Source organism: Aethalodelphis obliquidens, unplaced genomic scaffold (genome assembly GCF_003676395.1).
Source record: "Aethalodelphis obliquidens isolate GAN/ISIS:26980383/991018 unplaced genomic scaffold, ASM367639v1 scaffold54, whole genome shotgun sequence".
Lineage (NCBI taxonomy): Eukaryota > Metazoa > Chordata > Mammalia > Artiodactyla > Delphinidae > Aethalodelphis > Aethalodelphis obliquidens.
The window spans coordinates 1772342-1789354 of record NW_020837998.1 but is presented as its reverse complement, the minus strand read 5'-3'; positions in this window follow the sequence as shown (position 1 = coordinate 1789354).

Sequence of the window (17013 nt, the reverse complement as noted above, 5' to 3'; positions counted from 1 at the left end):
TGTTTCTTTGTTTTATAACATAGATTATTTGTCCCATTCTAGAGTTTCATATAAATTGAAGCATATTGTGTGTTCTCTTTTACATTAGATTCCTTCACTCAGCATAATGTTTTGAGATTCAAGCTCTATGCAGTTATTTATTTTTCATTAAATTTTCCACCGAAGCATGTTTGATTTATTATATTAGGTTCAGGTGTACAGCTTACTGATTCAGTATTTCTACAGGTTATACTCCAGTAAGTGTTATTACACAATAATGGCTGTAGTTCCCTGTGCTATACAATATATCCTTGTTGCCTATATATTTTATACATAGTAGTTTTTATCTTTTCTTTTTAACATCGTTATTAGCGTACAATTGCTTTACAGTGTTCTGTTACTTTCTGCTGTGAATCAACTATTGTATACATATATCACCATATACCCTCCCTCTTGTACCTCTCTCCCAACCTCCCTATCCCACCCCTCTAGGTGGTCATAAAGCACTGAGTTGATCTCTCTGTGCTGTAGCTGCTTCCCCCTAGCTATCTATTTTATATTTGGTAGTGTACATATGTCAATGCTACTCTCTCACTTCATCCCAGCTTACTCTTGGCCCTCCCCATGTCCTCAAGTCCATTCTGTACATCTGAGGATTATTCCAGTCCTACCCCTAGGTTCATCAGAACCTTTTTTTTTTCTCTTTTAGATTCCATATATATGTGTTAGCATTCAGCATTTGTTTTTCTCTTTTTGACATACTTCACACTGCATGACACACTAGCTCCATTCACCTCATTACAAATAACTCAGTTTCCTTTCTTTTTATGGCTGAGTAATATTCCATTGTATATATGTGCCAAATCTTCTTTACCTATTCATCTGTTGATGGACACTTAAGTTGCTTCCATGTCCCAGCTATTGTAAATAGGGCTGCAATGAACATTGTGATACATGACCCTTTGGATTATGGTTTTCTCAGGGTATATGCCCAGTAGTGGGATTGATGGGTCATATGGAAGTTCTATTTTTAGCTTTTTAAGGAAGCTCCATACTGTTCTCCATATTGGCTGTATCAATTTACATTCCCACCAAAAGTGCAAGAGAGTTCCCTTTTCTCCACGCCCTCTCCAGCATTTGCTTGCAGATTTTTTGATGATGGCCATTCTGACTGGTGTGAGGTGATACCTCATTGTGGTTATGATTTACATTTATCTAATAATTAGTGATGTTAGCATCTTTTTATGTGTTTGTTGGATATCTATATGTCTTCCTGGGGGAAATGTCTATTTTGGACTTCTGCCCATTTTACTGTTGGGTTGTTTGTTTTTTGATATTGAGCTGCAGGAGCTGCTTATATATTTTGGAGATTAATCAACTCTCAATTGCTTCATTTGAGAATATTTTCTCCCATTTTGAGGGTTGTCTTTTCATCTTGTTTCTCATTTCCTTTGCTGTGCAAAAGCTTTTAAGTTTCATTAGGTCCCATTTTTTAATTTTTGTTTTTATTTCCATTTCTTTAGGAGGGGGGGTCAAAAAGGATCTTGCTATGATTTATGTCACAGAGTGCTCTGCCTATGTTTTCCTCTAAGAGTTTTATAGTGTCCAGCCTTACTTTTATATTAATTCATTTTGAGTTTATTACTTTGTATGGTGTTAGGGAGTGTTCTAATTTCATTCTTTTATTAGTAGCTGTCCAGTTTCCACAGCACCACTTCTTGAAGAGGCTGTCTTTTCTCCATTGTATATTCTTGACTCCTTTATCAAAGATAAGGTGACCATATGTGCATGTGTTTACCTCTGGGCTTCCTCTCCTGTTCCATTGATCTATATTTCTGGATTTGTGCCAGTACTGTTCTGTCTTGATTACTGTGGCTTTGTAGTATAGTCTGAAGTCAGGAGCCTTATTCGTCCAGTGACGTTTTTCTTTCTCAAGATTACTTTGGCTATTCAGGGTCTTTTGTGTTTCCATACAAATTGTGAAACTTTTTGTTCTAGTTCTGTGAAAAATGCCCTTGGTAGATTGATAGGGATTGTATTGAATCTGTAGATTGCTTTGGGTAGTACAGTCATTTTCACAGTGTTGATTCTTCCAATCCAAGAACATGGTATATCTGTCCATCTGTTTGTATCATCTTTTATTTCTTTCATCAGTGTCTTATAGTTTGCTGCATACAGTCTTTTGTCTCCCTAGGTAGGTTTATTTCTAGGTATTTTATTCTTTATGTTGCAATGGTCAATGGGATTATTTCCTTACTTTCTCTTTCAGATTTTTCATCATTAGTGTATAGGAACACAAGTGATTTCTGTGCATTAATTTTGTATCCTGCTAGTTTACCAAATTTATCAATTAGCTGTAGTAGTTTTCTGGTAGCATTTTTAGGATTCTCTATGTATAATATCATGTCATCTGCAAAGAGTGACAATTGTACTTCTTTTCTGATTTGCATTTATTTTATTTCTTTTTCCTCTGATTGTCTTGTCTTAATATTCCAAAACTCTGTTTAATAATAGTGGGGAGAGTGGGCAACCTTGTCCTGTTCCTTATCATATAGGAGATGGTTTCAGTTTTTCAACATTGAGATTGATGTTTGCTGTGGGTTTGTCATATATGGCCTTTATTATGTTGATGTAGGTTCACTCTATGCCTTGTTTCTGGAGAGTTTTTATCATGAATATGTGTTGAATTTTCTCAAAAGATTTTTCTGCATCTATCGAGATTATCATACGGTTTTTATCCTTCACTTTGTTAATATGTTGTATCACATTGTTTGATTTCCATATATTATAGAATCCTTGCATTCCTGGGATAAAGTCCACTTGATCACGGTGTATGATTCTTTTAATGTGCTGTTGGTTTCTGTTTGCTAGCATTTTGTTGATGATTTTTGCATGTAAGTTCATCAGTGATATTGGCCTGTAGTTTTCATTCTTTGTGACATCTTTGTCTGGTTTTGGTGTCAGCGTGTTGGTGGTCTCATAGAATGTGTTTGGGAGTTTTCCTCCCTCTGCTATATTTTGGAAGAGTTTGAGAAGGATAGGTGTTACCTCTTCACTAAATGTTTGATAGAATTTGCCTATGAACCCACCTGGTCCTGGGCTTTTGTTTGTTGAAAAAATTCAAATCACATTTTCAATTTCTGTGGTTGATATTGGTATGCTTATATTTTCTATTTGTTCCTGGTTCAGTCTCAGATGTTTGTGCTTTTGTAGGAATTTTTCCATTTCTTCGAGCTTGTCCATTTTATTGGTATATAATTTCTTTCAGTAATCTCTCATGATCCTATGTACTTCTGCAGTGTCAGTTGTAACTTCTCCTTTTTCATTTCTAATTCTTTTGATTTGAGTCTTCTCTCTTTTTTCCTTGATGTGTCTGGGTAATGGTTTATCACTTTTGCTTACCTTCTTGAAGAACCAGCTTTTCTTTTATTGATCTTTGTTATTGTTTCCTTAATTTAGTTTTCATTGATTTCTTATCTGGTATTTATGATTTCTTTCCTTCTGCTAGCTTTGGCTTTTCTTGTTCTTCTTTCTCTAATTGATTTTAGTGTAAATTTAGATTGTTTATTTGAGGCATTTCTTGTTTCTTGAGGTACGATTGCATTGCTATAAATTTCCCTCTTAGAACTGCTTTTGCTGCATCCCATAGGTTTTTGTTCATCACGTTTTCATTGTCATCTGTTTCTAGGTATTTTTTTTGATTTCCTCTTTGGTTTCTTCAGTGATCTCTTGGTTATTTAGTAGAGAATGGTTTAGCCTCCATTGTTTTTTGTTTTTTTACAGTTCTTTTCCTGTAATTGATATATAGCCTCATATCGTTGTGCTTGGAAAAGGTACTTGAAACAATTGGAATTTTCTTAAATTTATCAAGGCTTGATTTGTGACCCAAGACATAATCTATCCTGGAGAATATTCCATGAGCACTTGAGAAGAAAATGTATCCTGTGGTTTTAGGAAGAAATGCCCTATAAATATCAATTAAGTCTATCTTGTCTAATGTGTCATTTAAGCTTGTGTTTCCTTATTTATTTTCATCTTGGGTGATCTGTCCATCAGTGTAAGTGGGGTGTTAAAGTCTCCTACTCTTATTGTGTTACTCTCAATTTCACTTTTTAGGCTGTTAGCATTTGCCTTATATATTGAATGTCTCCAAGTTTGGTTGAATATATATTTATAATTGTTATATCCTCTTCCTGAAATGATCTCTTGACAATCATGTAGTGTCCTTCTTTGTCTCTTGTAATTGTCTTTATTTTAAAGCCTATTTTGTCTGATACGAGAATTCCTACTCCAGTTTTCTTTTGATTTCCATTTGCATGGAATATCTTTCTCCATGTCCTTACTTTCAGTCTGTATGTATCCCTAGGTCTGAGGTTGGCCTCGTGTAGACAGCATATATACAGGATTTGTTTTTGAATCCATTCAGCCAGTCTATGTCATTTTTTTGGAGCATTTAATCCATTATATTTAAGGTAATTATTTATATGTATGTTCCTATTATCATGTTCTTAATTGTTTTGGATGTGTTTCCTTCTCTTGTGTTTCTTGCCTAGAGAAGTTCCTTTAGCATTTGTTGAAAGGCTGCTTTGGTGTTGCTAAATTCTCTTAACTTTTGCTTGTCCATAAATATTTTAATTTCTCCATGAAATCTGAATGAGATCCTTGCTGGGTAGAGTAATCTTTTTTGTAGGTTTTTCCCTTTCATCACTTTAAATGTGTCCTGCCCCTCCCTTCCGGCTTGCGGCTTTTCTGCTGAAAGATGTGCTGTTAACCTTATGGGGATTCCCTTGTATGTTATTTGTAGCTTTTCCCTTCCTGCTTTCAATATTTTTTTCCTTGTATTTAATTTTGGTAATTTGATTAATATGTGTCTCAGCATGTTTCTCCATGGATTTATCCTGAATGGGACTCTCTGTGTTTCCTGGACTTGATAGACTATTTCCTTTCCTATGTTAGGAAGTTTTCAACTGTAATCTCTTCAAATATTTTTCTCAGTCCCTTTCTTTTTCTCTCTTCTTCTGGAACCTCTGTAATTCGAATGTTGGTGCATTTAATGTTGTCCCAGAAGTCTCTGAGACTGTCCTCAATTCTTTTCAATCTTTTTTTTTATTCTGCTCTGTGGTAGTTATTTCCACGTGTTTATCTTCTAGATCACTTATCCATCCTTCTGCTGCAGTTATTCTGCTATTGATTCCTTCTAGAGAATTTTTAATTTCATTTATTTTTTTTGGTCATCATTGTTTGTTTGCTCTTTAGGTCTTCTAAGTCCTTGTTAAAAGTTTCTTGTATTTTATCCATTCTATTTCCAAGATTTTGGATCATCTTTACTATCATTACTCTGAATTCTTTTTCAGGTCAACTGCCTATTTCTTCTTCATTTGTTTGGTCAGTTGGATTTTTACCTTACTTATTCATCTGCATGTTTCTCTGTTTTCTCATTTTTTTTTTATCTTACTGTGTTTGTATTCTCCTTTTTGCAGGCTGGACGTTTGTAGTTCCCATTGATTTTGGTGTCTGCCCCCAGTGGTTGAGGTTGGTTCAGTGGCTTGTGTAGGCTTTCTGGTGGAGGGGCCTGGTGCCTGTGTTCTGGGTGGGGGAGGGCTGGATTATTTCTTTCTGGTGGGCAGAGTCACCTTGGGTGGTGTGTTTAGTCGTGTCTGTGAACTTAGAATGATATAGACAGCCTCTCTTCTAATGGGTGGGTATGTGTTCCTTCCCTGCTAGTTGTTTGGCATGGGGCTTCCAGCACTGGAGCTTCCTGGCCTTTGGGTGGAGCCTGGACTTAGCATTCAGATAGAGATCTCTGGGAGATCTCCTGCCATTTGATATTACATGGAGCTGGGAGGTCTCTGGTCATGCAATGTTCTGAACTCAGCTCTCCCACCTCAGAGTCTCAGGCCTGACACCAGGCAAGAGCAACCAGGCCCTGTCAGCCAAATGGCTTAGAAGGAAATTGAGAAAAAAAGAATGAAAATAATAATATTAATAGAAAAATATTAAAATAAAAATTAAATAAATAAGAGAGCAACCAAACCAATAAACACATCCACCAATAATAACAAGAGTTTAAAACTAAACTAAGATATACATGAAAATCAGAACCAAATTAGTCATAGACAGCAAACCCCAAGTTTACAGGGGATCTCAAAGTCCACGACCTGAATTTTGGGAACATTCGTTGTCTATTCAGTTATTCCACAGATGCAGGGTACATCAATTTGATTGTGGGGATTTAATCTGCTGCTCCTGAGGCTACACAGAGAAAATTCTTTACTCTTCTTTGTTTACACAGGTCCTAGGGTTAAGCTTTGGTTCTGGCCCAGCCTCTGTTTGTAGGTCGCCCTCAGGCATCTGTCCCCTGCCCAGACAGGAGGAGTTTAAAGCAGCAGCTGGTTAGAGATCTCTTGCTCACTCATGCGAGGTGAGGGAGGGGTACAGTAGTCATAATTGTAATGTGAGGTGAGCCTGTGGCAGCAGAGACCCATATAACATTGCAATACCCTGAGGTATGCCATGTGTTCTCCCAGGGAATTTATCCCTGGTTCACGGGACCCTGGTTGTGGCAGGCTGCACAGGCTTGTGGGGCAGTTGGATGGCACATGGATAGTGACCTGTGTTTGCACACAGGATTCTTGGTGGAAGCAGCAACAGTGTTAGCATTTCATGCCCATCTCTGTGGTCCGATCTGATAGTCGTGGCTCATGCCTGCCTCTGGAGCTTGCTTAGGTGGTGTTCTGCCTATTGTGGGCACACTGTAAAAGATTCCCCTCCCCTCGTGCATACTGAAAGAATTGTCTCTTCCTTCTTAGGGAGGTCCAGAGTTTTCCCAGGACTCCCTCCCAGCTAGCTGTGGTGCATTACCCCACTTCATGCTGTGTTCACATAACCAATCCCAGTCCTCTCCCTGGGATGTGACCTCCAAAGCCTGAGCCTCAGCTCCCAGGTCTCACCCCCCCTGCTAGGTGAGCAGACAAGCCTCTCAAGCTGGTGAATGCTGGTCACCATGGATCCTCTGTATGGGAATCTCTCTGCTTTGCCCTCTGCACCCTTGTTTCTGTGCTCTCTTCCCTGACTCTGAAGCTTCTCCCTCTCTCACCTCCCCTTTCTGCCAGTGAAGGGTCTTCCTAGTGTGTGGAAGCTTTTCCTACTTCACACCTCCCTCCCAGACCTTCAGGTCCTATCCCTATTCTTTTGTCTCAGTTTTTCCTTTTTCCCTAACCAGGTACATGGGGAGTTTCTTGCCTTTTGCAAAGTCTGAAGCCTTCTGCGAGTGTTCAGTAGGTTTTCTGTAGTTGTTCCACATGTAAATGTATTTTTCATGTATTTTTGGGGAAGAAGATGATCTCCACATCTTATTCCTCCACCATCTTGAAGGTTCTCCCTTTAATTCATTTTTGTTTGTATTAAAGTTTACATGCTGGAAGATAGGGTATAAGGAGGAAGAGATAGAGAAAAGCATATCATAGGCTTGAATACCATGTATGATGTCACTGAATTTTCATAATTTTGAATGAAAGCTATCATTCTGGGAATCTTATACATGTTTGGCAAAGATGTGAATGAAACAAAATATTCTCTATCTCCTAAAATTCCTTTCATGGCCTGGTCAATCTTAAGAAATCATATAATATAATTGAAAGGGGGTGAATTCCAAGGTCTGAATTTAAATCTCAGCCTTACCCTTTATTATCTGAATAAATTTAGGAAGTTATTGTGACTCTGTTTTGTCATCGATAATATAATTATAGTAAGAGTTCCTGACTCAAAGGGTCCTTGTGAAAATTAAATAATTTAATACATATAAATGAGTTTAGAATATGCCTTGCAGTCATTACATTTTCATTATGATTTAGTATTTAACAGATGAAATTTACCTTACCCTGAAATTCATGACTTTCTTTTTTCTCTCATCATATGTTCTATCTGCTACTTTACAGAAAAAAAAAATTAAAATGATCTTCTAATTCCTGTTGCTAATTATAATATCTGCAACTACACTATTCTCTTCCCTATAATAATTTTATGGGTGGCATCAGTCCTCCCCTCAAAGACCCCTGTGCTTTGAGCCTTATTCTTCTTTTAAAACTAATTTTTATTAAAGTATAATTGATTTACAATGATGTGTTTTTTTCTGCTGTACAGCAAAGTGAATCAGTTATAAGTATACATATATCCACTCTTTCTTAGATTATTTTCCCATATAGTTCATTACAGAATATTGAGTAGGATTCCCTGTGTTATACAGTAGGTTGTTATTAGTTATATATTTTATATACAGTAGTGTGTATATGTCAATACAAACATCCCAATGTATACCCCACTTTCCCGCTTGGAAATCCTACGTTTGTTTACTACATCTGTGACTCTGTGTTTTATAAATAAGTTCATTTGTACCATTTTGTTTAGATTCCATAAGTAAGTGATATCATATTTGTCTTTCTCTGACTTACTTCACTCAGTATGACAATATCTAGGTCCATACATTTCACTGCAAATGGCATTATTTCATTCTTTTTTATGGGTAAGTAATATTCCTTTGTATATATGTACCACATCTTTTTTTTTTTTTTTTGGTACCACAACTTCTTTATCCATTCCTCCATCTATGGACATTTAGGTTGCTTCCATGTACTGGCTATTGTATATAATACTGCAATGAATATTGGGGAACATATATCTTTTCAAATTATGGTTTTCTCCAGTTATATACCCAGGAGTGAGATGGCTGGATCATATGGTAGCTCTGGATCATATGGTAGCTGGATCATATGGTAGCTGGATCATATGGTAGCTCATATTATGAGTTTGGCTGGATCATATGGTAGCTCTGGATCATACGGTAGCTGGATCATATGGTAGCTGGATCATATGGTAGCTCATATTATGAGTTTTTCAAGGAACCTCGATACTGTTCTCCATAGTGGCTGTACCAACTTATGTTCGTACCAACAGCATAGGAGGGTTCCCTTTTCTCCACACCCTCTCCAACATTTACTGTTTGTAGATATTTTGATGATGACCATTCTGACCGGTGTGAGGTGATACTTCATTGTAGTTTTGATTTGCATTTCTCTACTAAGTAGTGATGTTGAGCATCTTTTCATGTGCTTTTTGGACAACTGTATGTCTTCTTTGGAGAAATGTCTATTTAGATCTTCTGCCCATTTTTTTGATTGGGTTGTTTATTTTTTTGAAATTGAGCTGCATGAAATGTTTGTGTATTCTGGAGATTAATCTCGACAGTTCCTTCATTTTCAAATATTTTCTCCCATTCTGTGGGTTGTCTTTTTGCTTTGTCTAAGGTTTCCTTTGCTAGGCAAAAGCTTTTAAGTTTAATTAGGTCCCATTTGTTTATTTTTATTTTTATTTTCAGGAGGTGCATCAAAAAATATCTTGCTGTGATTTATGGCAAATAGTGTTCTGCCTAACTTTTCCTCTAAGAGCTTTATAGTATTTGGTCTTACATTTAGGTCTTTAATCCATTTGAGTTTATTTTTACATATGGTGTTAGAGAATGTTCTAATTCATTACTTTATATGTAGCTCTCCAGTTTTCTCAGCACCACGTACTGTAGAGACTGTCTTCTCCATTGTATATTCTTGCCTCTTTTGTCATAGATTATCTGACCATAGGTGCGTGGATTTATCTCTAGACTTTCTATTCTAGTCCACTGATCTGTATTGCTTTTTTGTTCCAGTATGATACTGTTTTGATAACTGTAGCTTTGTAGTACAGTCTGAAACCTGGGAGCCTTATTATTCTGTGTCTGTTGTTTTTCTCATGATTGCTTTTGTTATTTGGGATCTTTTGTTTTTCCATACAAATTGTAAAATTTTTACTTCTAATTCTGTGAAAAATGCTATGGGTAATTTGATAGGGATTGCATTGAATCTGTAGATTGCTTTAGGTAGTATAGTCATTTTCACAATATTGATTCTTCCAATCCAAGAACATGGTATATCTCTTCATCTGTTTATGTCATCTTTAATTTATTTCATCAGTGTCTTCTAGTTTTCTGAGTACAGGTCTGTTACCTCCTCATGTAGGTTTATTCCTAGGTATTTTATTCTTTTTGTTTGCTTTTTGGTCACACCACACAGCTTACAGGATCTTAATTCCCTGACCAGTGATCAAACCTGCACCCTCAGCAGTGGAAGCATGGATTCCTAACCACTGGACCACCAGGCAATTCTCCATATTTGATTCTTGAGATGCAATTATAAATGGGACTGTTTCTTTACTTTCTCTTACTAATCTTTCATTGTTGGTGTATAGGAATGTGTTAGATATCTGTGTATTAACTTTGTATCCTGCAAGTTTACCAAATTCATTGATGAGCTCTAGTGTTTCTGGTAGCATCTTTAGGATTTTCTGTGTATAGTATCATGTCATCTGAAAAGAGTGACAGTTTTACTTCTCCTTTTCCAATTTGAGTTCCTTTTATTTCTTTTTCTTCTCTGATTGCCATGGCTAGAACTACTAAAACTATGTTGAATAAAAGTGGCAAGGGTGGATATCCTTGTCTTTTTCTTGACCTTAGAGGAAACTCTTTCAGTGTTTCACTGAAATGATGATGTTTGAAAGAATGATATTTGTTGAGAATGATGTTTGCTGTGGCTTTGTTGTATATGGCCTTTATTGTGTTGAGGTATGTTCCCTCTTTGCTCACTATCTGGAGAGCTTTTATAATAAATGGGTGTTGAATTTTTTCAAAAGCTTTTTTGCGTCTTTTAAGAGGATCATATTATTTTTATTTTTCATTTTGTTAATGTGGTGTATCACATTAATTGATTTACATATATTGAAGAATTCTTGCATCCCTGAGATAAATCCCACTTGATGAAGGTGTATGATCCTTTCAGTGTGTTGGTGGATTCAGTTTGTTAGTTTTTTTTTTGTTTGTTTTGTTTTTTTTTTGTTTTTTTTTTGCGGTATGTGGACCTCTCACTGTTGTGGCCTCTCCCATTGCGGAGCACAGGCTCCAGACACGCAGGCTCAGCGGCCATGGCTCATGGGCCCAGCTGCTCCATGGCATGTGAGATCTCCTCGGACCGGGGCACAAACCCGTGTCCCCTGCATCGGCGGGCGGACTCTCAACCACCACGCCACCAGGGAAGCCCAGTTTGCTAGTATTTTGTTGAGGACTTTTGCATCTATATTCATCAGGGATACTGTCCTGTAATTTTCTTTTTAGTGATATCTTTGTCTGGTTTTGGTATCAGGGTGATGGTGGCCTCATGAAATGAGCTTGGGAATATTCCTCCCTCTGCAAATTTTTGGAAGAATTTCAGAAGGATATGTGTTAACTCTTCTCTTAGTGTTTGGAAGAACTCACCTGTGAAGCCATCTGGTACTGGACTTTTGTTTGTGGGAAGATTTTTAATCACAGTTTAAATTTCAGTGGTCTCTTCATTTTTTCTATTTCTTTCTGGTTCAGTCCCAGAAGGTTGTACCTTTCTAAGAATTTGTCCATTTCTTCTAGGTTGTCCATTTTATTGGTGTGTAGTTGTTTTTAGTAATCTCTTATGATTCTTTGTATTTCTTTGGTGTCCATTGTAACTTCTTCTTTTCCATTTCTAATTTTATTGATTTGAGTCCTCTCCCTTTATTTCTTGATGAGTCTGGCTAAAGGTTTATCAATTTTGTTTATCTTCCAAAGAACAAGCTTTTAGTTTTATTGATATTTGCTATTGTTTTCATCTCTATTTTATTTATTTCTGCTCTTATCTTTATGATTTCTTTCTTTCTACTATCTTTGGCTTTTGCTTGTTATTCTTTCTCTAGTTGCTTTAGGTGTAAGGTTAGGTTGTTTATTTGAGATTTTTCTTGTTTCTTGAGGTAAGAATGTATTGCTAAAACTTCCCTCTTACAAGTTTTTTGTGGCATCCTACAGGTTTTGAGTCATTGTTTTTTTGTTATTTGTCTATGTATTTTTTGATTTCCTCTTTTATTTTTTCAGTGATCCGTTTGTTGTTTAGTAACATACTGCTTAGCCTCAATGTGTTTGTGTGTTTTACAGTTTTTTTTTTCTGTAATTGATTTCTAATCTCAGACCATTGTGGTCAAAAAAGTTGCTTGACATGATTTCAATTTTCTTAAATTTACTGAGGCTTGATTTGTGGCCCAAGATGTGATTTATCCTGGAGAATGTTCCTTGTATAATTGTACTCTCATAGGCAGCATATATATGGGTCTTCTATTTGTATCCATTCAGCCAGTCTATGTCTTTTGTTTGGAGCATTTAACCCATTTACATTTAAGGTAATTATCAATATCTATGTTCCTATTACCATTTTCTTAAGTGTTTTGGGTTTGTTTTTGTAGGTCTTTTTTCTTCCCATTCTCATTTGTTCTCTTCTCTGTGATTTGAGGACCATCTTTAGTGTTGTGTTTGGGTAGCTTTTTCTATTTTTGTGTGTGTAGCTACTGTAGTTGTTGGGTTTGCTGTTCCTATTAGGTTTTTTTTTTTTTTTTAACATCTTTATTGGGGTATAATTGCTTTACAATGGTGTGTTAGTTTCTGCTTTATAACAAAGTGAATCAGTCATACATAAACATATGTTCCCATATGTCTTCCCTGTTGCGTCTCCCTCCCTCCCACCCTCCCCATCCCACCCCTCCAGGCTGTCACAAAGCACCGAGCCAATATCCCTGTGCCATGCGGCTACTTCCCACTAGCTATCTACCTTACTGCGTTTGTTAGTGTGTATATGCCCATGACTCTCTCTCGCCCTGTCACAGCTCACCCTTCCCCCTCCCCATAACCTCAAGTCCGTTCTCTAAGAGCTCTGCATCTTTATTCCTGCTTTACCCCTAGGTTCTTCATGACATTTTTTTCTTAAATTCCATATATATGTGTTAGCATACGGTATTTGTCTTTTTCTTTCTGACTTACTTCACTCTGTATGACAGACTCTAGGTCTATCCACCTCATTACAAATAGCTCAATTTCGTTTCTTTTTATGGCTGAGTAATATTCCATTGTATATATGTGCCACATCTTCTTTATCCATTCATCCGATGATGGGCACTTAGGTTGTTTCCATCTCCGGGCTATTGTAAATAGAGCTGCAATGAACATTTTGGTACATGACTCTTTTTGAATTTTGGTTTCCTCAGGGTATATGCCCAGTAGTGGGATTGCTGGGTCATATGGTAGTTCTATTTGTAGTTTTTTAAGGAACCTCCATACTGTTCTCCATAGTGGCTGAACCAATTCACATTCCCACCAGCAGTGCAAGAGGGTTCCCTTTTCTCCACACCCTCTCCAGCATTTATTGTTTCTAGATTTTTTGATGATGGCCATTCTGACTGGTGTGAGATGATATCTCATTGTAGTTTTGATTTGCATTTCTCTAATGATTAATGATGTTGAGCATTCTTTCATGTGTTTGTTGGCAGTCTGTATATCTTCTTTGGAGAAATGTCTATTTAGGTCTTCTGCCCATTTTTGGATTGGGTTGTTTGTTTTCTTGTTATTGAGCTGCATGAGCTGCTTGTAAATTTTGGAGATTAATCCTTTGTCGGTTGCTTCATTTGCAAATATTTTCTCCCATTCTGAGGGTTGTCTTTTGGTCTTGTTTATGGTTTCCTTTGCTGTGCAAAAGCTTTGAAGTTTCATTAGGTCCCATTTGTTTATTTTTGTTTTTATTTCCATTACTCTAGGAGGTGGGTCAGAAAGGATCTTGCTTTGATTTATGTCATAGAGTGTTCTGCCTATGTTTTCCTCTAAGAGTTTGATAGTTTCTGGCCTTACATTTAGGTCTTTAATCCATTTTGAGCTTATTTTTGTGTATGGTGTTAGGGAGTGATCTAATCTCATACTTTTACATGTACCTGTCCAGTTTTCCCAGCACCACTTATTGAAGAGGCTGTCCTTTCTCCATTGTACATTACTGCCACCTTTATCAAAGATAAGGTGTCCATATGTGCATGGGTTTATCTCTGGGCTTTCTATCCTGTTCCATTGATCTATCTTTCTGTTTTTGTGCCAGTACCATACCGTCTTGATGACTGTAGCTTTGTAGTATAGTCTGAAGTCAGGGAGCCTGATTCCTCCAGTTCCTTCTTTCGTTCTCAAGATTGCTTTGGCTATTCGGGGTCTTTTGTGTTTCCATACAAATTGTGAAATTTTTTGTTCTAGTTCTGTGAAAAATGCCAGTGGTAGTTTGATAGGGATTGCATTGAATCTATAGATCGCTTTGGGTAGTAGAGTCATTTTCACAATGTTGATTCTTCCAATCCAAGAACATGGTATATCTCTCCATCTATTTATATCATCTTTAATTTCTTTCATCAGTGTCTTATAATTTTCTGCATACAGGTCTTTTGTCTCCTTAGGTAGGTTTATTCCTAGATATTTTATTCTTTTTGTTGCAATGGTAAATGGGAGTGTTTTCTTGATTTCACTTTCAGATTTTTCATCATTAGTATATAGGAATGCCAGAGATTTCTGTGCATTAATTTTGTATCCTGCCACTTTACCAAATTCATTGATTAGCTCTAGTAGTTTTCTGGTAGCACCTTTAGGGTTCTCTATGTATAGGATCATGTCATCTGCAAACAGTGACAGCTTTACTTCTTCTTTTCCAATTTGGATTCCTTTTATTTCCTTTTCTTCTCTGATTGCTGTGGCTAAAACTTCCAAAACAATGTTGAATAATAGTGGTGAGAGTGGGCAACCTTGTCTTGTTCCTGATCTTAGTGGAAATGCTTTCAGTTTTTCACCATTGAGGATGATGTTTGCTGTGGGCTTGTCATATATGGCCTTTATTATGTTGAGGAAAGTTCCCTCTATGCCTACTTTCTGCAGGGTTTTTATCATAAATGGGTGTTGAATTTTGTCAAAAGCTTTCTCTGCATCTATTGAGATGATCATATGGTTTTTCTCCTTCAATTTGTTAATATGGTTTATCACATTGATAGATTTGCGTATATTGAAGAATCCTTGCATTCCTGGAATAAACCCCACTTGATCATGGTGTATGATCCTTTTAATGTGCTGTTGGATTCTGTTTGCTAGTATTTTGTTGAGGATTTTTGCATCTATGTTCATCAGTGATATTGGCCTGTAGTTTTCTTTCTTTGTGACATCCTTGTCTGGTTTTGGTATCAAGGTGATGGTGGCCTCGTAGAAGGAGTTAGGGAGTGGTCCTCCCTCTGCTATATTTTGGAAGAGTTTGAGAAGGATAGGTGTTAGCTCTTCTCTAAATGTTTGATAGAATTCGCCTGTGAAGCCATCTGGTCCTGGGCTTTTCTTTGTTGGAAGATTTTTAATCACAGTTTCAATTTCAGTGCTTGTGATTGGTCTGTTCATATTTTCTATCTCTTCCTGATTCAGTCTTGGCAGGTTGTGCATTTCTAAGAATTTGTCCATTTCTTCCAGATTGTCCATTTTATTGGCATAGAGGTGCTTGTAGTAATCTCTCATGATCTCTTTTATCTCTGCAGTGTCAGTTGTTACCTCTCCTTTTTCATTTCTAATTCTATTGATTTGAGTCTTCTCCCTTTTTTTCTTGATGAGTCTGGCTAGTGGTTTATCTATTTTGTTTATCTTCTCAAAGAACCAGCTTTTAGTTTTATTGATCTTTGCTATTGTTTCCTTCATTTCTTTTTCATTTATTTCTGATCTGATTTTTATGATTTCTTTCCTTCTGCTAGCTTTGGGGTTTTTTTGTTCTTCTTTCTCTAATTGCTTGAGGTGCAAGGTTAGGTTGTTTATTCGAGATGTTTCCTGCTTCTTAAGGTGGGCTTGTATTGCTATAAACTTCCCCCTTAGAACTGCTTTTGCTGTATCCCATAGGTTTTGGGTCGTTGTGTCTCCATTGTCATTTGTTTCTAGGTATTTTTTGATTTCCTCTTTGATTTCTTCAGTGATCTCTTCATTATTAAGTAGTGTATTGTTTAGCCTCCATGTGTTTGTATTTTTTACAGATCTTTTCCTGTAATTGATATCTAGTCTCATGGCGTTGTGGTCAGAAAAGATACTTGATACAATTTCAATTTTCTTAAATTTACTGAGGCTTGATTTGTGACCTAAGATATGATCTATCCTGGAGAATGTTCCATGAGCACTTGAGAAAAATGTGTATTCTGTTGTTTTTGGATGGAGTGTCCTATAAATATCAATTAAGTCCATCTTGTTTAATGTATCATTTAAAGCTTGTGTTTCCTTATTTATTTTCATTTTGGATGATCTGTCCATTGGTGAAAGTGGGGTGTTTAAGTCCCCTACTATGAATGTGTTACTGTCGATTTCCCCTTTTATGGCTGTTAGTATTTGCCTTATGTATTGAGGTGCTCCTATGTTGGGTGCATAAATATTTACAATTGTTATATCTTCTTCTTGGATCGATCCCTTGATCATTATGTAGTGTCCTTCTTTGTCTCTTTTAATAGTCCTTATTTTAAAGTCTATTTTGTCTGATATGAGAATTGCTACTCCAGCTTTCTTTTGGCTTCCATTTGCATGGAATATCTTTTTCCATCCCCTTACTTTCAGTCTGTATGTGTCTCTAGGTCTGAAGTGGGTCTCTTGTAGACAGCATATATAAGGGTCTTGTTTTTGTATCCATTCAGCTAATCTGTGTCTTTTGGTGGGAGCATTTAGTCCATTTACATTTAAGGTAATTATAGATATGTATGTTCCTATTCCCATTTTCTAAATTGTTTTGGGTTCATTATTATAGGTCTTTTCCTTCTCTTGTGTTTCTTGCCTAGAGAAGATCCTTTAGCATTTGTTGTAAAGCTGGTTTGGTGGTGCTGAACTCTCTCAGCTTTTGCTTGTCTGTAAAGGTTTTAATTTCTCCATCAAATCTGAATGAGATCCTTGCTGGGTAGAGTAGTCTTGGCTGCATGTTTTTCTCCTTCATCACTTTCAGTATGTCCTGCCACTCCCTTCTGGCTTGTAGGGTTTCTGCTGAGAGATCAGCTGTTAACCTTATGGGGATTCCCTTATGTGTTATTTGTTGTTTTTCCCTTGCTGCTATTAATATGCTTTCTTTGTATTTAATTTTTGACAGTTTGATTAATATG